The 25,537-nt window shown below is 39.2% G+C and overlaps 1 protein-coding gene across 2 annotated transcripts in view; it reads right to left on the reverse strand.

Annotated features, from left to right (window-relative positions):
- The window catches only part of CDH6 (cadherin 6, type 2, K-cadherin (fetal kidney)), a 152,390-nt gene extending 131,301 nt beyond the window's left edge, over window positions 1-21,089 (reverse strand). The window contains exon 1 of one of the 2 annotated variants that reach the window (XM_010853842.1): window positions 20,878-21,089. The gene's annotated coding sequence lies outside the window, so the exon portion shown is untranslated. The other variant, XM_010853843.1, reaches the window with a different exon arrangement.
- Window positions 21,090-25,537: the final 4,448 nt, after the last annotated feature.

The raw sequence follows: 25,537 nt of genomic DNA on the forward strand, positions 1-25,537 counted from the left end.
CAGCGCTCAGCTTTCTTTATAGTCCAACTCTCACATCCATACATGACCACTGGAAAAACCATAGCTTTGACTAGACAGACCTTTGTTGGCAAAGTAATGTCTCTGCTTTTTAATATGCTGTCTAGGTTGGTCATAACTTTTCTTCCAAGGAGTAAGCATCTTTTAATTTCATGGCTGCAATCACCATCTGTAGTGAATTTGGAGCTCAAAAAAATGAAGTTTGTCACTGTTTCCATTGTCTTCCCATCTATTTCCCATGAAGTAATGGGAACAGATGCCATGATCTTAGTTTTCTGAATGTTGAATTTAAGCCAACTTTTTCACTCTCCACTTTCACATTCATCAAGAGGCTTTTTAGTTCCTCTTCACTTTCTGCCATCAGGGTTGTGTCATCTGCATATCTGAGGTTATTGATATTTCTCCCGGCAATCTTGATTCCAGCTTGTGCTTCATATAGCCCAGCGTTTCTCATGATGTACTCCACATATGAGTTAAATAAGCAGGATGACAATATACAGCCTTGACGTACTCCTTTCCCTATTTGGAACCAGTCTGTTGTTCCATGTCCAGTTCTAACTGATGCTTCCTGACCTGCATAAAGATTTCTCAAGAGGCAGGTCAGGTGGTCTGATCAACTGAGTGTATCATTAGTAAAACCATATTATGTGTTTGGGTGACCTAAGGTGCTTCAGTAGTGTCTGACTCTTTGCAACCCTGTGGACTGTAGCCCACCAGGCTCCTCTGTCCATGGGTATCTCCAGGCAAGAATACTGGAGTGGGTTGCCATGCCCTTCTCCAGAGGATCTTCCTGACGCAGGATGGAATTGGTCTCTTTTGCATCTCCTGCACTGGCAGGCAAATTTTTTATCGTTAGTGCTACCCGGGAAAGTCCAAAACCATATTGTAGAGTTAGAGAAATAAGAGAATTAGACTCAGCTGGGTCTTTGTGTTTTAGTTTTGATGAATATACTGTTTTCAGGAGACACTGAAACTGGAAACCTGGGCAGTTTCCCAGATGGGCAGGGTCCTGCCAGTCTGACATTTTCTCCATTCACATTAGGGGAATGACTGTGCGATGAAAACAACCTGGGCTTGGTACAGAGCTACCTGGACTAGATTTCTCGGAAATCTAACGCCAGCTGCAAAAGTGCCCTAACTGAGGAATTTAGGGATGAACTGGAGCCTCAGAGCATAACATGTTAGTTAAAATTCTACAGTATGAGTGGTATATGTACACATTAGTCTTCCACACCCTACGGTAGGGCACCTCAAATATTTTGCTTGCACGTTAATCAAAATGATACTAAAAAAAATTTCTGCTTATTGTTAGTGGTTAAAAGTACCCCACACACTTCTATATTTAAAATGACTAACCAATAAAGTCCTACTGTATAGCACAGGAAACTCTGCTTAATGTTATGTGGCAGCCTGGATGGGAGGGAGTTAGCGGGAAGAACAGATACATGCATATGTATGGCTGAATCCCTTCACTGTTCACCGGAAGCTATCACAACATTGTTCATCGGCTATATTAAGTAAAAAGTTTAAATATATTTTACTATAAGTTTGAGTTATTGAAAATAACGTAACTTCTGGCCAATTGTAAATATTAACACTAAAACAAACTATCAAATCACTCTAAATTTTTTCTTATAGAATTCTAATACAGTAGCAGTTCAATAGCCACAATGCCTCATCTAAAAATACATGAACGAGATCATTTTAACAGCCAGAAATTTTATACCAGTCCTTTGTCAGGAACTCAATTCCATTCAACTTCCCCCACATATTTTAATCTAAAAGTAAATTTTTTATGCTTGAATGTCTTATATTGATCACATGTACTTTGAAAAAGTTATGTATATGAACTGAAATTTGAAATAACATTTTTCCTATAAGTCTCTAAGTAATACTAATTTTATTCTGAATAGACTTGACTATTATTATGACACAAAGCAGTGTATGCTGCAAATTTTATAGTTATATAATTATATTTATAAATGTAACAGTACACTTTATATAAAAAAGGCTCATACACACAGATGCAGCCCTATGGGACTGCATAAGCCCCGGCTGTCCTCCAGGAGATCCAGAAGTGTTCTGTGGGTTGGACATCTGGGCTCCAGAGGAGGGTATAAGCCCCTGTCTGGGAGATACTGCCAGTAGTAAAAAGGCAGAGGTCAAGTGCAAAGATGATGGCATGCATTGGCCTTTGTTCCCTGACAGCAGGGCTTTGGGCCCCTAGTTCTGGGCCAAATCTGACATCTGCCCCTCAGCCCAAGTTCCAAGCCAAGCAAATGGGCCTCTTTCTTAACAGGGGTTGAGCAGGGGGTGGGTGTCTCCCTGCAATGTCCACCCAGTACCCGTGGTGGTAGCCTGTCAAGAACTGTCTCCCTGGGCTACAGCCTGGGGCACCAATCTCACGTGTGAATGCAGAGGGGGCGGGGCCAGGGGCGAGGGGAAGGTGCGAAGGCGGGAAGAGGGAGAGAAGATGGCGCCAGGGCTGGGGCAGGGCAGAGACGGCTTCGTGGTGGCATCTGCCAGCCTCCCTCTTGCGGAGTCGGGGAGCACCCCAGCTGTCCCCAGTGTGTGTGTCAAGTCAGATGCCTGCCCCTCGGGCCGAAGCTAAGCCGCACATGAAGCAAGTGAGGACTCCCACAGCGGAGGTCCGTGTCTCTCATTGACACCGACACCTGCGCCCTGCCTGCAACAGGTGAGTCCTGCCGCTGGGAGCCCCGTGAGGGCTGTTTCTCTGACCCTTCAGCCCTGTGGGTCTGGTGGGCAGGAGGTTGATTAGTTTTTAAAGACCTTTTGAGGGCTCTCAGATGCCGGTGTGAGAGTGGGGTTCAAACCCTTTGTTCCCCAGGGAGAACCTCTGGTTTTGAGTTCCCTCCTGACTGGCGGGGGAGCTTGATTTTGGGGGGATGGTGTCCCCTCTGTCCTACCTGCTGAGTTGTGGGCTTTCTTTGGCGGGAGCTGCTCAGCCAGGTATTTTAGGTGTTTTCAGAGGAAGAAGGCAGTGACAACCCACTCCAGTACTCTTGTCTGGAAAATCCCATGGATGGAGGAGCCTGGTAGGCCGCAGTCCATGGGGTCGCTAAGAGTCGGACACGACTGAGCGACTTTACTTTCACTTTCATGCATTGGAGAAGGAAATGGCAACCCACTCCAGTGTTCTTGCCTGGGGAATCCCAGGGACGGGGGAGCCTGGTGGGCTGCCCTCTATGGGGTCGCACAGAGTCGGACACGACTGAAGTGACTTAGCAGTCAGCAGCATAGTGGTGGGTTCCCTGTGTTCATGGGAGGAAGTGAGGACGTGACCCTCTGACGTCTCCATGTTGAACCAAAACCTCATTTCCTGCTTTGTCTTCGGTGTTTTTGGTGGTGGAGCTGGTGTGTGTGTACACGTGCGTGTGTGTGTACATGTCCATGTGTGCCTTCTCTTGCCAGCGCCATGTGTTTCCGATGCCATGGTTGTGGTCTCCTGTTTTTTTCCCCCACTCATTACCACATGGACAAGGGCAGCTGGCCGTCAGATTAGAATAAGATCCTCAGGACAACAGTGTGCTATAAGGGAATTTGTATCTACCATTTTTACTTCGTTTTGGCTGCGGTTAGTTCACACCTTTGCAAGCCCAAATGAGGAAACCGTCTCGGGTTGCAGATTTTCTGGGAACGGTGCTGAAGAGGTTTTGAGGAAATTCTGAATTTAAGCCTTGTTTGGCACATTCACTGTGTCAGCCAAAACACGTTTCAGTGAGTAGAATTATGGGCATGTTGCCCCCCCGCCCCTCCCCGTTTGCCATTACATTGGTAACATAAAAAATGCTGTGCATCATTCCAATTAGTGAAATTAAAAAACAACAACAAAAAAACCCCCACCTTGCAGCAAGTTAAAAATAACCAAGACCCTCAAATGGATTGAATACTTGGAAGACTTCTTGATAACAATGAAGACAGCAACATTTTGGGAGTGCTTCCTACATGCTTATCTTAGTTACTCCTCAAACACTTTTCTGCAGTTGAAATTACCATTATCCTCATTTATAGGAGAAAAATGCACTAAGAGGAACATCCAACAGGTCATCTGCCCAACTGGAAAGTATTTGTACCTACACAGTCAACCTGGGACTCCCTTTGTCATGCAAAATAGGACAGTTTAAGAGCTCAGTGCCCTCTTTCCTCAAAACATCATACATAACTCATCTCCTAATTAAATTCAAAGCTTTTATGGTCATGGCTCCTTAATTCTACCCCTAACTTGCTTGGCAAAAAAGGACATTTTTGTCATAGTTAAAGATTTGCAGAGGTGAGTGAACTCACACGGTGGCAAAGTCAGTTCTAAGGGAACACAAGATGAAAAAATTGTAGGATTTAGACTTTAGATTTTATTACATTATGTTTCAGGAACATCCTGTTGTGTGGCATACATCACATCCACATAAATGCATTTGTTAAAAAAGCAACCTTAGAACCTCACTTTTGCCTTAAATTAGCCAGATAGTAGAGCAGCACTCTGTTGAGTTTTCATTTTATATTTTGCAATTATTTCTCAAACCGTTTTGACTTGGATTTAGATAAACATCTGCATTTCAGCTTAGTTGCCTTTCAAATAAAATCTAAGAGGAAAAAAAAAAAAAAACAACATTCTTAAAGATTTGGGATATTTTTAGCAAGGCAGAGAAAAGAAAATTGTTTTGTGAGGCTATTTTTAAACAATACTTTTTAAGATTTCTTAAAGCTCCAGTGGTTAGGACAGTGCTAAAGGCAAAAATGTTGCTTAAGAAAACACTTCAGAAAAAGCTAGAAAAGTTAAAGCCCAGGCCAAGCCCCTAGAGAGCAAGGAGAGTGCTCACATGGCTTAATGTCCTTTGAATCTCTTAAGGTTATTTTCTAAATGAGACTATGAGAACAAAATGAAATTATACTTCCCTTCCAGCTAGTTAAGCCTCAACTCTCTAGATGAAAAAAATGTTTTCTTTTTGGACAGTGATGTATTTCTAGTCAGTATATTCCCAAAACAAATACACCAAAACCCACTTCATGCACAGAGTAAAATAAAATATAGGAACAGAGGTCATTGAAATGGTTTAGTATCACTCTAATTGCCATTTTGCTGATAACCCTCATTTGATGGAACAGGTGGGTTTTGGTCTTATTATCTACTACCTGTAAAGCTATGGTTTATGAAACTGAATTCCTTTGAATCCCTCACCCACTTAACACTTAAGATTTTTTACTTAGAGTAATACTGATTCTCAGGCTAACTTGTAGCAGACAGGGTTTGTTAACTAGCCAATGTTCATTTCCCAACTTTTTTCTTCCTGATAGAATCCCAGTTTTGTCTAGATATATTTCCTCCCTCTGACCCCATGCATGGAATTAAAATCAAGGGAAGCTGATCCCAAGAATAGACCTTTAGTCTAAAAAGCCAATTAGCACATGCAGTTAATAATATACTAAGTGGTCATATGTCCTGTACTGGCTCAGCCAAACTGAAGGACACTACCCTTAATTCTTGATAGTGAGAGAGGTTTTTCTCTCTCTTTTGCTAGACAAGAATAAGGAAGGATGTAGCTCCAGTAGCCACTGGCAATCATCTTAAAGTTTGAGGGGAATCATTGAATGCTGCTGCTGCTGCTGCTACTGCTAAGTCACTTCAGTCGTGTCTGATTCTGTGTGACCCGATAGACGGCAGCCCACCAGGCTCTCCCATCCCTGGGATTCTCCAGGCAAGATCACTGGAGTGGGTTGCCATTTCCTTCTCCAATGCATGAAAGTGAAAAGTGAAAGTGAAGTCGCTCAGTCGTGTCCAACCTCAGCGACCCTATGGACTGCAGCCTTCCAGGCTCCTCTGTCCATGGGATTTTCCAGGCAAGAGTACTAGAGTAGGGTGCCATTACCTTCTCCGATCATTGAATGCAGTTGATGCTAAAGATGACAAGGAAGGATAAACAGAAAGATCCAGAGTGTTTGATCATGCTACTACTCATCTTTGGATCACTTGGAACCTGCATTTCTGTGGAATGTCTCTTTTGCAAATATAACTTTATTTCTTTCTTTCCAGTTTGAAATAGGATTTTTTTCTCACTCATAGCCCAAAGCATCCTATTGCATAAGCTGAAAATACTTGGTAATAAAGAGTAAGAAGTAATCAGATCTTTAGGATGCTGAACATGAATTACTATAGCTTACTTTTCTGATCTCCTTTCCACTGTTAATAGGCTTTCTTATTGGCTTCTCCTTTACCCCCAATAGCTTAATCACTCCTGAAAATCCTTTAATTCTCTACTTATTATTCTAAAGTTGGGATGTGAAGTATGGGAGAGGCTGCCTCTTCAGAGTTTAGATTACTTTTGTTAAGGTGAGATGTTACTATTTGAAAGTGTTAGTTAACCAAAGGAAGTGTTAACCAGAGGAATAGGAATCACTTTCCTAACTTTTCTGAACCCATAGGTCTATTGTTTTCCCTTGGAAGTTACAATTTCCCATAGTGGTGAGATAGGAGACAAACTTTCCAGAATGTACCATGGTACCTATTCTACTCTAGGAAATCCACTTAGGTAAAACAAACTAACTTCTGTTGATTAGTAAATTTAAAATTCTGCATGTACTTTTGAGTTCAGGCTGATGGATATCACATTAAATGGAGGAAGTATAAAGAACATCATCCAAACCTCTCTCACTCTTCATTTTAAACTTTACAAAATAGTTGGCATGCTCAGAGAGAGCTGGGCTGAACTGCATATTTCATTGCCAAATAATATTCATGAAGATCCCATTTCACGTATTGACTGCCACTTAAGGAATGAAACAGGACTACATAATCAGTTGAATTTAATTCAATCTATTTTGTGTAGTTGTGTTCAAGGTTATAACAAGGTATGTAGACTCTGGTATTAGACTTCTGTGGAACCTCAAGAAACATGTCCAGGGTAAAAATTTAGGGGAAAATGATTTTGCTTATAAAACATGTACATAAGATTGTTTTGTAGATTCTATTTGATGTACTACTCTGGGTGGACAATAAACCAAAAGATAACCAAGGTTTATCATGCTAGTCTATTCCAAAGAGAAAACATTTATGCAGCTGCAATTTTCAACCTGAACACATTAATAAAACCTCTAAATAATTCTACACCTTGGTGAGAGTGACTGAAGAAACTTTTAGATAAGAAAACATCCCCAATAAAATATTCAGGTGTTGTATTGGAAGACCCATCAGTTATGTGGTCTGTAACCCTGAAAGTGAACGAGGAGAGTGAAAAAGTTGGCTTAAAGCTCAACATTCAGAAAACGAAGATCATGGCATCCAGTCCCATCACTTCATGGGAAATAGATGGGGAAACAGCGGAAACAGTGTCAGACTTTATTTTTGGGGGCTCCAAAATCACTGCAGATGGTGACTGCAGCTATGAAATTAAAAGACGCTTACTCCTTGGAAGGAAAGTTATGACCAACCTAGATAGCATAGTCAAAAGCAGAGACATTACTTTGCCAACAGAGGTCCGTCTAGTCAAGGGTATGATTTTTCCAGTGGTCATGTATGGATGCAAGAGTTGGACTGTGAAGAAGGCTGAGCGCGGAAGAATTGATGCTTTTGAACTGTGGTGTTGGAGAAGACACTGAGAGTCCCTTGGACTGCAAGGAGATCCAGCCAGTCCATTCTAAAGGAGAGCTCTGGGTGTTCTTTGGAAGGAATGATGCTAAAGCTGAAACTCCAGTACTTTGGCCACCTCATGCGAAGAGTTGACTCATTGGAAAAGACTCTGATGCCTGGGAGGGATTGGGGGCAGGAGGAAAAGGGGATGACAGAGGATGAGATGGCTAGATGGCATCACTGACTCGATGGACATGAGTTTGAGTGAACTCCGGGAGATGGTGAAAGACAGGGAGGCCTGGTGTGCTGCGATTCATGGGGTTGCAAAGAGTCAGACACAACTGAGCGACTGAACTGAACTGAACTGAACCCTATGTTAGACATTTGGCTGAAGACACCAAGGTTGTCCTGGGGACAGCACCTTCTGTTGGGTATACTCCTTTGGTCTGGGGTGTCTAGAAGGCTGGCACTGACCTTTCTTTCTTCTTAAGTGTATTCTTACACTATGTTCAGAGGAAATTGGATTACAAGAAACAAAAACTAACCAACATGAATAATGTAAAAGCATATAAGTGTAGTCCAATTTTATAATGAATACTGTCGATTTCTTCTTTCTATAAACATCTAAGGTGTTCTTGCCAGTTTCCAAAAACAGTGCTAGGCCTTGGTTAGACTTGTAAGTTTAAGACCCAGAGGCCTTGTTCTTTAGAGGCTCACAGTGTGATAGGTTAAGATCTGGCCTATCTTGTAGAGATGTTTGAAACAACAGGTTGACTTAGAGGCTAAGTAGAGGCTATTATAGGATCATGCAGTGAAAAATCTTAAGAGGAGGGTGGGACAGGTGAGTGGAAGTCAGGGAGAGTTTGCTGGACAAACAGATTCTTGACCATTTCCCTGAATATCCAGTGAGATTTGGTCAGTGAAGATGAGTGGGGATACTGGAGGTAAGCAACCTGGACAGCTGTTCTGGTGTACATGAGCTGAATATTAATATCAGTATTGAGCTTGGATGTCAATACATTAAAGTCTAGATTTAATAATGGCAGACCTTAGTCTGTTTCATGACTGAAAGGCTCAATTCTGACAGAATATCTATCTATTCATTGAATAAGTTTCTAAAATGGCAGTTTCTAACAGTCATATTTAATATAGGTATACCTCCCTGTATTTTTCTGACAAATTAAAGGTTTGTGCATTGGGCAGGTCTATTAGTGCTATTTTTCTAACAGCATTTGCTCACTCTGTGTCTCTTTGTCACATTTTGGTAATTCTCACAATATTTCAAACCCTTTGCCAGCAAAAATATTACAACTTGTTGAAGGTTTGGGTGATGGTTAGTGTTTTTTAGCCTTAAAGTATTTTTAAAGTAAGATTTGTGCATTTTTAAAGACACAATACTGTTACACACTTAATGCAGTATATATTTTATGTGCACTAGTAAACCATAAAATTCATGTGGTTTGCTTTATTGCAGTGGTCTGGAACCAAACCTACAATATCTGAGGTAGGCCTATATTTAATGCATATTGTAACCAACTGGATGCCATGGTATTATCCATGGCACCAATACAATGCTTTGCACCTAAGTGTTGGTTAAATAGTTATTGAATTAAATTGAACCTCCATCACTTACATCTTAATTTCTGTTGATTTCTTGATGAAAAGTATTTCTATTTAATGTTGTCCCACAAACTCACCAGGGGAATTGTAAGGATCAGTGAAAGAAACAAATGAAAACATTCCATGTACAGCATGCTACATTGCTTCAGTCATGTCCGACTCTGTGTGACCCTATGGACTATAACCCATCTGGCTCCTCTGTCCATGGGATTCTTCCAGCAAGAATACTAGAGTGGGTTGCCATGCCCTCCTCCAGAGGATCTTCCCGATCCAGGGATTGGACCCACATCTATTAGGTCTCCTGCACTGGCAGGCAGGTTCTTTATCACTCGCGCCACCTGGGATGTCTAAAGTACTTTGAGGCATGCTATTAAAAATAAAACTGTAATGAGCCTTTGGCAATGAAGAGGGATGTGGTGGTTCTTTCTCAATTGGGGCAGGAGGTCAAATACCAAGTCTGAAAATGAATAGAGACCCTATAAATCGATCATAATGTAACCTGAAATGAAAGACTAATTTCCATGTTCATGTAAGATCTAAGTATGGGGAGAATACGAATAAAATGAACTGTGAATGTCCTATTCATTTTTATACAAAGCTGGCACTATTGGCCTGTTATTACTAAAGCATGCATTCCTTCACTTTGCTGACTTCCTTCACTGTGTTTTCAAGTTCTGGCTTCATGCTTAGGAAGTCAATTGCCACCCCAAGATTATAAATATATATTTATCTAAGTTCAGTAAAGTTACAGTTTTGTTTTATACTCTTACTCTTTAATTCTTATGGGATTTATTTTGTATAAAATATGAAGAAAGAATCTGTTTCCCCCAAAGTGCTATGTATGTTGCCTTATCATCCCAGTATCTCTCCAGCATTGGGCACAGGAGGGTCTCAGTAAATATTATAGAATGAATAAATTAATGACTGATGAGTCTAAACCTTCCAGAAACTTGCCAGGCTTCCCTTGGGACCAACAGTAAGTGATTGTAAGACTGACTTAAATTAAAGTGAAAAGCTAGGCCTAAAGCTAAATGGCTTTTGTGAGGCTGATATCTGCTGCTTTGGGCTATAATTAATTGATCTAACTTGTTGTGGGAATATACTGATAAATTCACCGAGACTTGAAAGGGAAATATGTTTCTCATTTTCTTTAAAATTATATTTTTTGATTCCTGAGAAATATGTATATGTTACATATATTTCATATATATAAATGCATGTATAAATATCCTTACAATTTTGACATTATTTTTGAATTTGAGATACAAACATTTGAATCTATTCATCTATCTACCATCTGTTTGGGTATATATACATACATATTAAGCACAAAAGGCACAAAAATTTAATATTTAAGAGTATGGGCTATCAAGACTGCCAGGATTTAATCTTAGCTCTGACATGTACTAGCTGTGTGACCTTGGGCAAGTTGCTTAACTACTCTTTCTCCCAGTTTTGTCTGTAAAATTGGAAGATTAATAGTGTTTTCTTCAGAACATTGTTGTGAACATTAAATTCATGTAACCATTTAGAATAGTGCCTGAAATATTGTAAGTGCTGCCTAAGTGTTAGCTTTTATTATTATCCTACTCACTTCCAATAATCTTCTTGTGTTCTCGAAAGTAACAGATTCAAAATATCTTTAAAATATTTTTAAAAAGAACATTTAGGATTGATTGAATGAGAGAAAAGAAAATCACTTAGCAAAAAAGCAATTGCTTTATTTAGCATAGAAAATATATAGTAACACACATGGATACTAAAACTGTAAAAGAAAAAAATTCAGAAAAGAACAATGTTTAAGTTTGAATTCTGAAAATAAAATACATAAATTGAAAGTGTAAACTCAGAGGTGCATCCTGTTTCCAAACACAAGAATTAAAAAATCAAAATGACAGACTTCTGTTAATCTGCTTAGGAAGGCATAAATTGTTAATCAGGCTCCAGGCAACATTGTTTAATACCAAGTTTAATAAAAATCTGCCTGGAGGAAGAAGAGGTCTGGTGGCCAATTTTGAAAGCTGGGCAGCTCTGTTTACATGCTTAGTCTCTCTAGCTCTGAGGACACCATTGATAGGGTTTCCTTTGAAATTGGCTTCTTTTAACAGAGTCAAAATTATTAAACACTATAGCATGGGATAGAAAACTTGAATTTTTTCATTGGTGTGAATACACTTGAAAAGGAAATAAATTGGAGGAGTATTTATTTAAGAGAATCTTTTGCAGTTTGTATGAGAAGAATTTCACAGTAAGCATTTATTGAGCCTTCACTATATGCTTACATTTGCTAGTGATGCCTTCATCTTAAAACTGTGATCTTGAGATGAAAGAAGTGATATTTTAAAATCATTTTCTCCTTTCTCCCCAGCCTGTATTTGTTCATTCCACAAGGCATCTTGTAATTGTATCATGTGGGCTTTCTCTGTGCAGGGACTCAAGAAAATTTCCAAAGTCTTGGCATTGTTTTTAGGAGAACTTGTCAATCAGGTGAAAACTAAATTGCAAAGTATTTGACAAGTGGAGTATCTCCTGAGCAGTTGGAGCCCTGTAGCTACTTCTTTGGATTACTGAATTTAAAACGCAGCCCAAATTTCACTTGCTTTAAAGTCCTTCTTGATAACATCATGGATATCATTGCCTATTTCTTAATTACAAATCAGGGCAGGTTTGGCTCTTGTTTTCATGATTGGTTTTTCTAAACAGCTGTGATTTTCATATGGCGAAAAAAAAAATAAGCCATTTAAAAATTTATTTTAATGTAGTGAGAAATTGGGAAGCAAACATATGCTCTATTAAAGTTCAGAATATCCACAGTGCAAAGCAAACTTCTTGTTCTTTGGTGCACAGTTAACCCAGCATAGGTTTCAACAATTTCTCCCCTCTCTGTCTGCTGTATAAAAATCTTTCATTACATCAGACTAAACTAAATCACTTGGGAGCATTTTACTCTTTTGTAGCTTTCAGCTTCATATTTTAAATAAAGTAACTGTCCTATTTAGCATTCTAGTTGGTGAGAAAGTCATTTCACATGATCACTCGACATCTAGTAGTGTCCTTCCCTCTGTTGGGTCATCTCTTAAACTTAATTTCATTGTCTTTTTAGAATACAAAGTAAACATACATTTAAACTCAAGGCAGGGGGAAGTTGAAAAATAAAACCATGGTGCTATTTGTAAAGATATCTTGGAATCTGGCATCTGAGAATAAAAAGCATACTGAAGAAGGGAAGTATCTTGAGACAAAGTTTTAAAATACGAGACCTGTATTGGTGTGCCTGCACTTATTTCAAAGGCACTTTACCTGCAGGTAAATATACTTTCCTTGAATTCAAAAATTATTGCAGAGCTGGATCTGGAGGTTTGGAACCACCTCCTCTTGATGACAGTAAGTGACCCCTTCATTCTGTTGTCTTCATAAGGATCTGCCCCAAACATCTTTTTCTTACTAAAAAGGGATATGAGTCAGAAAGAGAGTAAAACTGTGGCACTGATACAAGGCCTCCCTCACAGAATTTATTTCTTTATGAAACACTGACAAAATCTCAACTACATACTTTTATATAAGTAATTAACTGGCAAATAGTTAATTACTGGGAGATAGAGTAGCTCTACTTGATACAAATTAGGATCAGCAGTACTATACCAATCTTGGTGAATTTTATCATTTTTCATCATGATTACTCAGTCCAACCACACAGTTTTTATGAGTGTTAAATCACAACCTGTTGCTAAGAAGAGCTTAAAATATTTTAGTTGAGTGTGAAATCGAGCAGTTCCAAACATTTTATAAAATGGATGATAGTTGATTAATAAAATTCCCCTTTTTTAATCCTGCAAAGGAGGTTTAAGCTTTGCAGCTAAAAATGTGATAAGCCCATTTTCATGACTGAAATGTAGAAAGCAACTGCTTTTTGACCTAACAATGCATACCTTAAACTACAAATCAATCAACACCTTAGGAAATTTGTGTTTATCCACGGTTATATAAAGTTTATTTTTAGGAAAAAAAATACCCCTTTAATAATGGGTATGGTTAAATTGAGCTGGCTGGGTTTTTAGAAAAACTATATATAAAGTTAAAACTTCTTATTTTCCACCGAGTAATCCACTATGTAATCAAATAGGTGAATTCATTGCCAATGATACATTTTGGCCATGACCTTGGCAAAGTACAATTTTGGAGGACCTATTAATATAGTCAAAGATTATATTGTTATTTGAAATGTTATTATTAATCTCTATGAAGTTTAAATAAGGGATCCAAAAATACATTTTGATAGAATGACTTTTATCTTTTGGGCTGTCTATTTGGCTTATCATTCCAAAAGTAATTCCCGTTTACTTTCTATTCATCCAAACAAAGAAGAAAACTAAGTCAGTCATTTTTCAATATTATGTTATTCATTATCTAAGTCAGTGGTCCTTGGACTTTTGGATTTCATGGAACATTAACAGTTATTTTTTTAAATAGGGGAGGGTTGACATTGGGTTGCTTGCAGATTTTAATTTTGTCAAGGGTAAAAACAACATAATTTATCCATACACTTTCATGCAAAAATTGACATTTTAACTCCAAAGAAGTGGGAAGGTCACTATCTCAGTCCTTAAATTGAATAAATGGAAAGTTATAAAAAACACAATAAATAGGTTGTCATCATGTTTCATATCTGATCACTGACCAATAAACTTTTTTTTTTTTGCAAAAATGCACACATGACTGGTTAGCCTGCCAAATTACTGATACTCAAGACTACCATCAAATCATTAAAAATAAAATAAAAACCTACATTTTATCAGTCTCCCAAGTAATCGTCAAAATTTTGAAGGAAAATTTTAATTCTTCTTTGCAATAGGAGCTTTACAAAAGTGTACAAACACATAAAATTCCTAAAGTTATAAATCCTTATTTTCTCCATAAGTTTCCATGCCTGTTCCTTTATAGCATATTTATAAATAATGACATTATAGATTTAAATTTCTCTTTTAATTTGTAATGGCAGAATTGAGTGGAGATGATAAAAAGTTATACTATTCCACAGCTAAAGCTCAGGTTACGGAAGAGAGAGATAATGAACAAGATGAATTCAGTTGGTCCATGGACAGGTCACTTCATCTCTCTGGTCATCAGGTATCTCAAATGTAAACGATGGGCATTGGGTTTTAGTCACTCACTCGTGTCCGACTCTTTGTGACCCCATGGACTGTAGCCCACCAGGCTCCTCTGTCCATGGGATTCTCCAGACAATACTGGAGTGGGTTGCCACTTCCTTTTCCAGGGGATCTTCCCAACCCAGGGATTTAACCTGGCTCTTCCACATTGCAGGCAGACTCTTTACCAGTGAAGCCCTTGACATTGGGTAAAGTAATGTCTAAACTCCTTTCTGTGTCTCACATTCTCTGATAATTGTCAAACTGTCAATAAAGGCTGGGTTAACTACCTGACTTTTTGAATGGTGTTAATAGAAAGAATAGAGTTTAATGGAAATGGCTTATCACCATCAACCATTTATAATATTACTGTATTGTTAAGAGGATGTCTTTCTTCCTTTCTCCTTCCTGCTTTCCTCCATCCCCACCCTCTACCCCTTTTCTTATAAAATTTTACTTGGTAAAGAAATTATTCAGAACAAATACTGAACTGTGATGGGAATGAAATAATAAAACTGTGGTCATAAAAGAAGAAAATTATTTTTACCCATCAAATAAGAAAGGGAATAATTACTTTTAGTCATCAAATAAAGAAGGAAATGGACACAATCTTATTCAGCTCTACCTACAGTCCCCAAAGCTATGCATGCAGTGAGTTTGTCAGTGCACTAAGAAAGGACTGAGGCCCTTGGGGTGCCGTGAGGTTGTGATGCCCCCCGTCATGGAAATAAATAGCTGTTATTTTTAGCTACCTTCCTGAAATACCGCCCCCTCCCCCAACTTAAGGCTCTCTCTGAACATAAGAGAAGACAATTTATTCTCTTATAAGAAGTATCATTATTATGCTCAGAAAAATGCCCCAAACAATTCTTTTTACTACAACTATAAACACTAATGCATACTTTCAAGTGGTTTTTAAGAAATGAATAAGCTACAGACATTTTCCTCAGCCTGAAAACCTGCATTGCTCTGGTCAAAATAATCAAATCATTCCCATGCCCTCTGCTGCTCTGTATTTCTCAGAGATTCACACTTTTACTTCTAAGATACCACAAGTGTTTGTTAACAGTACATTCATTAAACGCTTGGCTCAAACAGAAATTTCCTAGAAATTCAAACCAAAAAGGGGCTAAATAAAACAGGATACCTCATATAGAATCCAAATGAATGACTTATATTTGGTCTTCATCACTTTTGTATACTTTAGGTTATCAGAAGGACACATAGTATGTCTATTTACTTTGAAGAATAATAAAGATAATAGAAAAGAGTCAATATTCTTCAAAGCATTAAGAAAACCTTCCTTTGATTCTGCTGCGATTTCAGACCACTTTTTAAAAACGTACTCCTCTGCTTATTTTATGATCCATGCAGAATCATTTCCTTAAGATGGTGATTTTTTTAAAGGATAACTTTCAAATTTACATTCCATGTTAGAGACACATAGTGATTATAAACATGTTAATGATGTAATCATGTTTATAAAATTGTATCTAATAATAGTATTTATAAAGTAGAAAGTGTACCCTGTATAAAAATGGTGACTTTAATTCTATTTCTATTCTTACGTTTTCCTCTTACGTAAAAATTCACCTCCCATCTCTTTTCATTGTAGTCACTTGGGACACCGCCTCAACTTAATTTTTTCTTGCTGTTTTCCATTCCTATAACTTATTAGGTCTCCTGAACATCTTTTGGGCAGATCTACCAAATTAGGGAATTACAGAAAGAGAAAAAACACAATGCTCTTTCAAGTGGTGAAATATGAAGATAAATTATACCCTGTGTTGGCTAGCTTTGTATTCCTCAACTTCTTCCTGAGTTGTTCTCTTTCACAAGATAGCACTAAGTATGGTGGGAAAAGCTTTGGACCCATGCTGCCCATTTATACTGCACATCAAATTTAATAGTAACATTCTGGCTTTAATTAAACTTTTCCTCTTATAAATCTCAGCCAAGGTGATCTGATTTATAGAGGAAATGAGCACCCAACAGTGTTAGTGTAATGATATTAAATAGATGAAACAAAGTAAAATAATCTCTAATAATCTGTGGGGATGGGGGACACAGAACCTTCTGCATATGTGTCCACTCTGCATTTATGCATCTGTGCTCACAGCATTCATTCTTCAGTTAGTTTTCATTGTTGGAAGAGCTAAACATTTCCTGGATAGTTCAGTCTTGACCAGCTAGAATACTGGCTGTATCTTGACCCCTCTGACCCAATCACTTTGGCTTAAAAGAACCTTACTCCATTTACATCTGTATGTAGTAAATCAAGGTGTACCACCTTTTTCAAGGGTTATGTATACTTTCTTGCCTTATCTCCCTACTTGTGAGTGATGGGGTTACAAAGACTGTACACTTTCGGCTGTAAACCTTAATTAGAGAAAACCTGAATTTTCTCATCTGATTACTTTGAAAAAGTGAGCGTTTCTTAGGAATAGGAACTTTAAAAATGTAGGCCAGTTTAATCTTCATAAGAGGAAAACTCAAAACAAAAATATTGTTTAGATCTAGGAGAGTGCCTTAAACTCTCATCTGTGTTCAAAATAAAACAAAAATCCTAATGGAGAGAAAAAATGAAAAGAAAAAAAAAGAACGAAGAAAAAAAATCAACCCAATCTGTGCATTTCTTTATTTCTTCTCTAATATCATTGGAACAGTGTCACAACTGGATGCTCTGTGTGTGTGAATTTTGATTTTCTTCTTTCAGCAATTTCCCCTATTAACATGATGTGCTTGAGTCTTCGTATTTAGAATCATTATTCAGAAAAAAATTTAAACCAGAGAAGGTTTGATTATCTACATTTTCACCTTTTTGTGAAACAAATAAGGTAAGCTCAGTAGACACTAGCTAGGCTGAAACACTATTAAAAAATGCAATTCAGACTGAGTCACTGCTTGTTATTTTTATAAGCGAGACCCTAATTCTGATCGACCCCAAAGAATGGGCTGCTGTGACTAAACTAGCAGCAAAAGCAACTGGCTTCTGCTGGATGTTATCTCATTTGGAACACATTTCAAACTTTAGAACAGATTTTTAAATTGAAAGTTGAAACCTGCAGACCGTCAGCAGAAGAGGCTGATTCACCCCTATAGAACTTATCTTACTATGTAAGTTCCAGGCAGAGTTTTTTTTTAAGGACTAGGTTACCTAAAATATGTTGTGATACATCAAAGAGAGAGAGAGAAAGAGAGAGAGAGAGAGAAAAAAGACAAACACCTCCTAGAATAAGAGTGATATGCATGTAAACATCTTTTGGATTTTAAGTGTATGCTTATTTGAATGGGGGCTTCTTTAAATTAGAAACCTCTAGTTCAGTATAACTTGTCAATGTTCATGGATCTCTGAAAGGTTAGTTAATTTTTTTCTGCCTCATTTTTTCTACTTTTTTTCAATTGCTTCATATATTTGCCTGAACCCCTATGGTAGGGCTTCTTCATGTGGAATTTGTTGAGTCATAACTATAATGCCATTATTACTATTGGGTAAATTTGAGTGAAGGAAGTACAATCTTGGCAAGATGAGAAATAAGGAAAATTTTATATTAGTAGTGGTGAATTCTTTATTAATTGGCCATTGCTTTCATTTGGAATCATAGAGAAGTTATCAAAGGTCTAGATACCCAGAAACTGTGCAAATACTCTTGGGTTCCTGAAATTAGAGGAACTACACAAATGACAGTAATGGTCTTGACCTGGAATAAATGTCATGAAAGGAGTTGGGAATACGGTCTTCTCTGTGAAGGGAAAGCTGTTATATGCTTATTATCTTAGATAACAAAATCCATGATGCAGCTGAGCTGCAGGGAGAAGTGCATGGCGTGACCCACTAGAGGTCCTTTCCAACTAGAAAAAGTTTCCATAGTTCAAAGGATTCAGCCTCAGAAAGCTGGCATTCCGGACTGCAAAGCGAGTAAAGGCCAGAAGGGGGGACTGCACATTTTACTTCCCTAGGGAGAAACATGGTTTCATTCAGATTATTTGTCATATTTATCTCTCTTTTTTTATCCTTATGTGGTACAATCACTCAGTTAGCTCTGGTTAGATATTCAGAACCTGTTGTTCCAAGTTATTGATACATTTGGAAAAAGGAAGTATCATTTGATGTCCTGGAGCTACAGTTATGCTTTCTGTTGATATTAGCGGTTTTCAAGTATCTCAGAACAATATTTTCAAGAGAGATTTTTGCTTTAAAATGAAGAGTGCCTCAGTAAGTTTTTACTTGCAAAGCTGATGGAAGTGGTGGGTGGAAGAGGTAATATACACATTTTCTGATAGTAGGCAACTTAGTAGAAAATGAGTGTGTTTCTATATATTATCTTTGCAGAGTTAGCATTAAGAAATAGAATTGCAATAAATTGATGTAAAAGCCAGATAGTAAAGGGACTAAAAGTCCCTGCAGAGACACCAGTCTGTCACTTACAAAGGTAGCAAAAGATAATTGCAGACAAGTACAGTAGAACTAAACCATTGCTGTTTTCCTTTAGAGATACACTGCTGCTTCTCATGTTTTTCTGAAAAAATTGGTTACTTCCTCTGCTTCTGAAGTATGCCATGAACCATCAAAACAGGTAGAAAAAGATCTGCCTTTTATTTCTCCCCAATACCTTTTTAATTAGAACACACCATAGAGCAAAACGGGCGAGATACAATCCTGCGTGATTGCATTTTCCAGTAAATTGTTGGATTTCTTTTAAGTTTCTGAGCTCTGCATTGGAAATCTGGCCTCTGGCATAAACTTTGCCCTCCTCCTATGACATAATGAAGACATCTGCTTGATCATATCCTCTTTCTTCACACAACTTGTTTTCTGGCTCTAAAAAAATAGCCAGCACAAAGCTGTGCAAGTACTGAAACACAAAGGGTGATGCTGAAGCCAAACTGGAAGAGGTTTTTTCTCCTAAAGTAGAATACTAAAGCCTTTCCTTTTCAGGTACAGGCATCAGCAAGAAAAGAAAGGAAATAAGTAATCCCTGCTCACCGTTTGTATAAGCTGATTTGTTCTTCATTCTTAGAAGAGTTGTGCATTAACAAGGTATATCCCTGTGTTCCTTTTCCCATACAGGGAGGATTTTGCACCCCCTGGATTATAACCACTCAGAGAACCGATATTTCGCATGTGCGCCCCTCCAGAGCAGCCAGACATGTACACATCACCCACTCCAGCAGCAACATTTTTTTTTTTTTGCAGGAAAAATCCTCTTCTTTCCTACATTATTTGCTTCAGTAAGTGAAAATGAAAATTGGCTGAGATATGGGGTGATACACCTCCATAGAGTGAATATCATAATTAAAATGTCTTTACAAAAAAAAAAAACAAACCGAGAGAGGGGAGAGAAATGTATGACTATTCCAGATGATTAAACTTCTTGGTACTTGGATGTTCTCTGTAGTTAACTCAGGTGAACAGCCCCTTGCACTAACAAGGACCTGCATATAACTCCCCATAAAATATGGATTTTATTGCAGCAGTGACACCACTTGAGCACCACGCTGACCTCTCCAGCAGCTCCCATCTCCGAGATCTCCGATAACTCTTGGCATAAGAATAACTACAGAAGTAATCTCAGCTCTGCAACACACAACATAGCAAGATTCCCTGTTACTCAATTCCGGAATATCGCACCGGGGGCGTCACTTTTCCTGCATCGGACACCGGAAAACCAGGCGCACTTGGTTTGCTCTCCAACCAGTCCGGGGGAGGCGTTTTCCCCCAGATTTGTGCCTGGCCAGCCTTGGAAGAGCACAAGCGAGCTCCGTCTTCCACATGACTTTTCCCTGGACAGTGTGCTCCATTTTCGGAGTCCAGTGTTGGACTTTCCTTGCAACCTAAGCATTTCTGCCCTATGTGAGCTGGCAGGCGTTGCCCCCGGCGTGCAAGCTAACAGTTTTTTTTTTTTTTAAATAAGCATCTTCTCTGAGACAAATCATCTCTTTAGCCTAAGTTTTCCTTATTGGGAGCATTCAGGAGTTTTCAAGCTACCCAATTTTTTGCTTTGGCTCCCAAACCAAGAAACGTAACCCAGCCAAAGCGGTCCCTGCACAAGACCCTGTGATGTGGGCAGGTGGAAATAAATCAAGCCCCAAACCGCTCCGCGGGTCCTGCACGCACCAGCGCCCTTGGTAATTGACCAGCCAACTTTGCAAATGCCGGAGATCCCTTGGCAGCCTCTGCCGGCGGAGAGAAAGGCAACGGGTTCTTCCCGGCGGCCCCGTCACATATGCCCCCACCAAGCCCCTCCGCGGTCTTACCAGAAGGCGGAGGAGCGACGCTGAAGCTCCCCGGGAACTGGCGCCCGTTCTGGGCAGCGGCAGCAGCGCCGCCCGCGCAACCGGACCCGAGCGCCCTCCCCGACCCGGCTCGCAGGCTGAACATCCCTCCCAACTCCAGCGTGCGGCACCCACCAGGCGAGGAGGGCTCGCTCTCTCTGATTGGCTTCCATCAGCGCTACAGAATTAAAACAAGAAAAGGCATGCACCATAGCCAACTGAGACCGAACCCACCTCCGCTCGCCTTCCTGCTCCCAGGGAGACCCTGCGACCCGCCCAGGCTGCTCCTGCCTCGGTCGCCGCCGCCGCCACCGCCGCGGTTGCCCGCTCAGCCGTTCTCGCTGCCGCGGCTGAAACTGCAGCTCGGGATGGGAAGGTTACGGGCTCGGGAGAGCTGGCTCTTGTGGGCACACACTGATTTGCAAGTGAATGAAGTGGGAGGGAGCAAAGAGAGGAGGACTTTGTTAGAGAGGCCCAGTGCCTGCCCCCGCCCGCCCCCTCCCCTTGACAGAATGACTCCCTGTGTTTGAAGTCCTGAGCAATTCGCTGCCTGTAACACTCCCTCCGCTCCAGGCTTTCCTTTCTCTTCCTTTCTTATTTTTTTGGGGGGGGTTAAGACATACTCAGAACTTGCGTGACTTCGTCTGTACCCTCCTTTATACTATCAAAATGCGTCTTGTGCGATCATCTGTAACGGTTGGATATTCTTTTTTTTTTTTTTTTTTTACCGACCAAGCAATTACAATTCCCAGGGACATGGTACCTCGTTGCGCTATCAGTTGGCCAGCTTCGTGTTATAGAACGCATAACATGCACACACATAAAACAAACCCAGTCTCCTGAGATAACAGTACTGACGGCTTTTCTTCACAACATAAACAGGCGTTCTCTAGACGCAAGCAGACATAGATTCAGACGCGTCTTTCCTTTTCTTCTGGGAAGACAGGTTTCACATAGTCCTATGATCTCTGTCACTCTTTTGGAATGAGTAACCCCAAGATGCTGTAAAATGAAGCCATGCTTCCTTGGGCTTGCAGAAACTGTCGAACCCAAACACTTCAGGCTTACCACTGACTTATGGTTGATTCCATCTTTCTAAATGAGTTAATACAAGGACACAAAAGACTTGCAGAAGAGTGTGTAATGATATTCAGGTCTACCTCCCATTTGTGATCTTTCATGAAAGTTCCTGAAGTAGGGTAACCTCCAAATTGAACTCTTAGGTACACATAGCAGTTTGCATAGCTATACTTATAGTAACCAAAAAGTAATTTTTTAAAAGTAATTTTTAATATTAGGGAACTGAGCTACAAAATCTTAAGCATGTTGAAATATTAAGTGAGAGTAATGGTTTTCTACATAAAAGATACAGACATGATGGAGCCAGGCACTGTTGGATTAGGAAAATTAAATCTAATTACCACAGTGATCGCACCCGGGGTCAGTAGCATCCCAAACCATCTGTTTGTGTATGCTTTAAGTTGCGGGGAGATTTCCACAGCATGGTGTGCTAAAAAGATCCAGGCTACTCTGGCCTCTGAGTGGTTAAACTGGTTGGAGGTTGGTCTCCTTCCCAACTCAGCTCTTACTAGAAAATCTTTTGTTTCTCCAATAGAAGTTCAGGCATTTAAATAAAGCCAAAATCAAAGTATTTCCTCTAGGCAGTCAGTGCTTCAAAGAAGTGTGCATGGAATGGTTTTAGCACAGATGTTCCACACATGGAAGATGGAAAGACTTTGAATTTCTTTCTTGAAAAGATCTTCCTTTAATGGAGAATTGCCACCAACTTAACAAAAAGGAGGCTGAACATTTTCTCTTCATGCAGCTATTCAGAATCTTGTAGAGAAAGGGTAGGCGAGAAGAAAGCTGCTTCCATTCCTCAGATTATTAATTCTATACATTTAATTGGAAATACTAGCTCCTTATGTTTTTACGGTCCTTTATCACTTACAGAGTACTTTCACAGATCATTTTATTGAATTCTTCTTTCAACAAGTAGTCTGATTTTTTCCCCGTTAGGACAAAGGAAGCAGATTGATGATGGCATTGCATGGGTTAAATAACATGTCCAAGGCAATGAAAACTGGAAAGCAGAAGAGTCAGAAATATTACTGGTAAAACTGTGGCTATGTGTGTGTGTGTGTGTCTGTGTATATACATACATATATGTATATATATACCATTAAAAATAAACCACATTTTAAGACTGCCTTTTGCAGAAAGATGTGCAGAATAACTGATTTTTATAGTAAAAATGGGATAATAGTGAAATTAATGTTCTCCCTGTTGAACAAGTTTATATCTCACAAAGGAAATCTTTAATTGTTTGAAATATACTATTCTTCTAACCCCACTAAACTACACATCAAAGGTGACTGAAGCAACTACTTGTTATTAAGAATGGATAAGCAATCAATTTGCTTTGGGATAGTTCAAGTGGCAACATTACATAAAGGACAGCACTTTTAATACTAAAAAAGATTTTTGTGTGATATTTGAGGATTTCTAGCATTATTTACTGCAGTCATTGTTTTCAATTAAATATCCATAATTATTTCATTCTCATTTCGAAGATAAAAAAATGAGAGTTATTAAGGTCAAATGATTATCTGGTATGTAAACATCCAGAATTATTTCATTTTCATTTCAGAGATAAAAAACTGAGAGTTACTAAGGTTATACAATTATCCAGTGTCATATTAGTACTGTTTCTAGTTCATTCTCTGGCACACAAAAACATGTTGGCAAGTAACAGAAGCTAATTAGAGAGAGTTAAACAGATAAGAGGGTCTTTGTTATCATCATGTAGAGTCTTCTTTTGAAACGCAAGAGTGGAAATTCTGCAGGGCTTCTGGAAAGACTTGGAAACAGGTACTTGGAAGCCACAAGTACTCAGCTTAGAGTACTGTTTTCCTGTCCTCACTGTGCTTATGCTTCTGTTTTGTCTCCCTTCACACTGGCCTTCTCTGTTACTCAGTCAGACCTTCAGTGCAGTACCACTGACTGTACCAGAGCTTACCTGTTGGAAAGAATGTTTCTCTTTCTGCTTCATTTCCAATTTCTTGGAAAGCAGTTCTGATTGGTCAAGTGTTCGCCGGGCCGGGGCTGGGGCAGAGGGAGGCAGCAGGGTCCCCTACACAGAGCCCTTTCATGTGTTGTGTGCTCAGTCATTCAGTTGTGTCCGATTCTTTGTGGTCCCATGGACTATAGCCTGCCAGGCTTCTCCATCCATGGGATTTCCCAGGCAAGAATACTGGAATGGGTTGCCATTTCCTTCTCCAGGGGATCTTCCCAACCCAGGGATCGAACCCACATCTGTTATGTCTTCTGTATCTGCAGGCAGATTCTTTTACCTTCAGGACCCAAATGGAGGGCAGCAGCAAGGGAATGCTCTTGTGAACTGGGAATACATTCCCCAAAGTGTCCCATTCCACACATCCTCTTGTTTTGTTTAGTAATTTGGTGCAGCTGAAGTATCTCATTAATTTTTAGACTACTTCATTATTTTATATGCTTCAGTCAAAATAACTTCTCTCCTTTTACAGCTTGCAAAATTTCAATTTTTTAAAAATACTCCTTCATAGACTATTATTAGGGATATTAATTTTGATGAGGGATTTTTCAACTTCCACTAAATCTCTCTTCAGATGATTAAGAAGTGATATTATCCTTATAGTGGGGATGCATATAAATAAATAATTACATGTTTTCTGACTTTCTTTTCAGTAACGTGCATCTGTATGCAATGATTACCTGATAAAAACATTTTCATGATCATCAACAGTTATTCTTGATTAGGAGAAAAAAGTTCACTTTTAAAACCATGTGCCTAATTAAGAATCTTGGCATGGGTAGTTTTGCTTCATCCAAATCTTCCCTCTAAAGTTTGCCTCAAATGTGTTGTTACCAGAAAAAATCTACAATGTCAACCAGAAAAAAGTCTACATGTTACAATGTTTATTACTTAGTTATCATGGTGTGCACAAGTGAACAGATTTCAGTGAGGAATAAGGGCTATTTCCTATCTTTGCCCTGTGTGTGTTCACATGCATATACACCCATGCATGCATACACACATCAGTGTTTAAGGGGGGGGAAAGTTTTAACTACTTTGGGTATTATTGAACTGAAAGAAAGGAGACAGGAAACCTCGATGGAATTCCTCTTTTGTGAGAGCCATAGACATCTCAATATAAGCTAAAATAAGTTCACACAACCTTCATGTGCTTATCCAGGTTTTCTTATTCTGGGAGAGTTTCCAGTCCTGTGTTTAAAATGGGTTGGATCACAGGGTGCATTAAGACATTTCCCTCTTGATCATTTGACTCATCACTATAGGTAGATTGCAATAGCCAGGAGATTTCCAAATTAGATAAATGCACAGCAGCAAAATGTTATTGACCTACCCTGGACATTTGAATACTCAGGGCATTTCCAGGTTGGTAGAGTGGACTTCAAATTTGATGAATTATTTTATATTTTATTCACTGTGTAGTGGTAGAATCTAAATTTGTCTGATGAAATACTTACAACTCAAGTTTGGCAGACTGTACTACATCAGTGAAGGAGCATGTCCTGGTTTAGAAGGAACAACCTAGTAGGAGGATATGCACAGTGTCAGCGTATTCTCTTAAATAACTAGTGTAGACAAGAACAAACAGAAAATCCTACACTTGCATCCAGTGTGCACACACATGCCAATGTGCTTTAGTTGTGAGCAACTCTTTATGATGTTATGGACTATAGTCCGCCAGGCTCCTCTGTCCATGGGATTCTCCAGGTAAGAATACTGGAGTGGGTGGCCATGCCTTTCTCCAGATCTTCCTGACCCAGGGATCAAACCCACTTCTCTTATGTCTCCTGCATTTGCAAGCGAGTTCTTTACGACTAGCAC

This window comes from Bison bison, unplaced genomic scaffold (assembly GCF_000754665.1).
Source record: "Bison bison bison isolate TAMUID 2011002044 unplaced genomic scaffold, Bison_UMD1.0 scf7180017864331, whole genome shotgun sequence".
NCBI classification, from domain to species: Eukaryota; Metazoa; Chordata; class Mammalia; order Artiodactyla; family Bovidae; genus Bison; species Bison bison.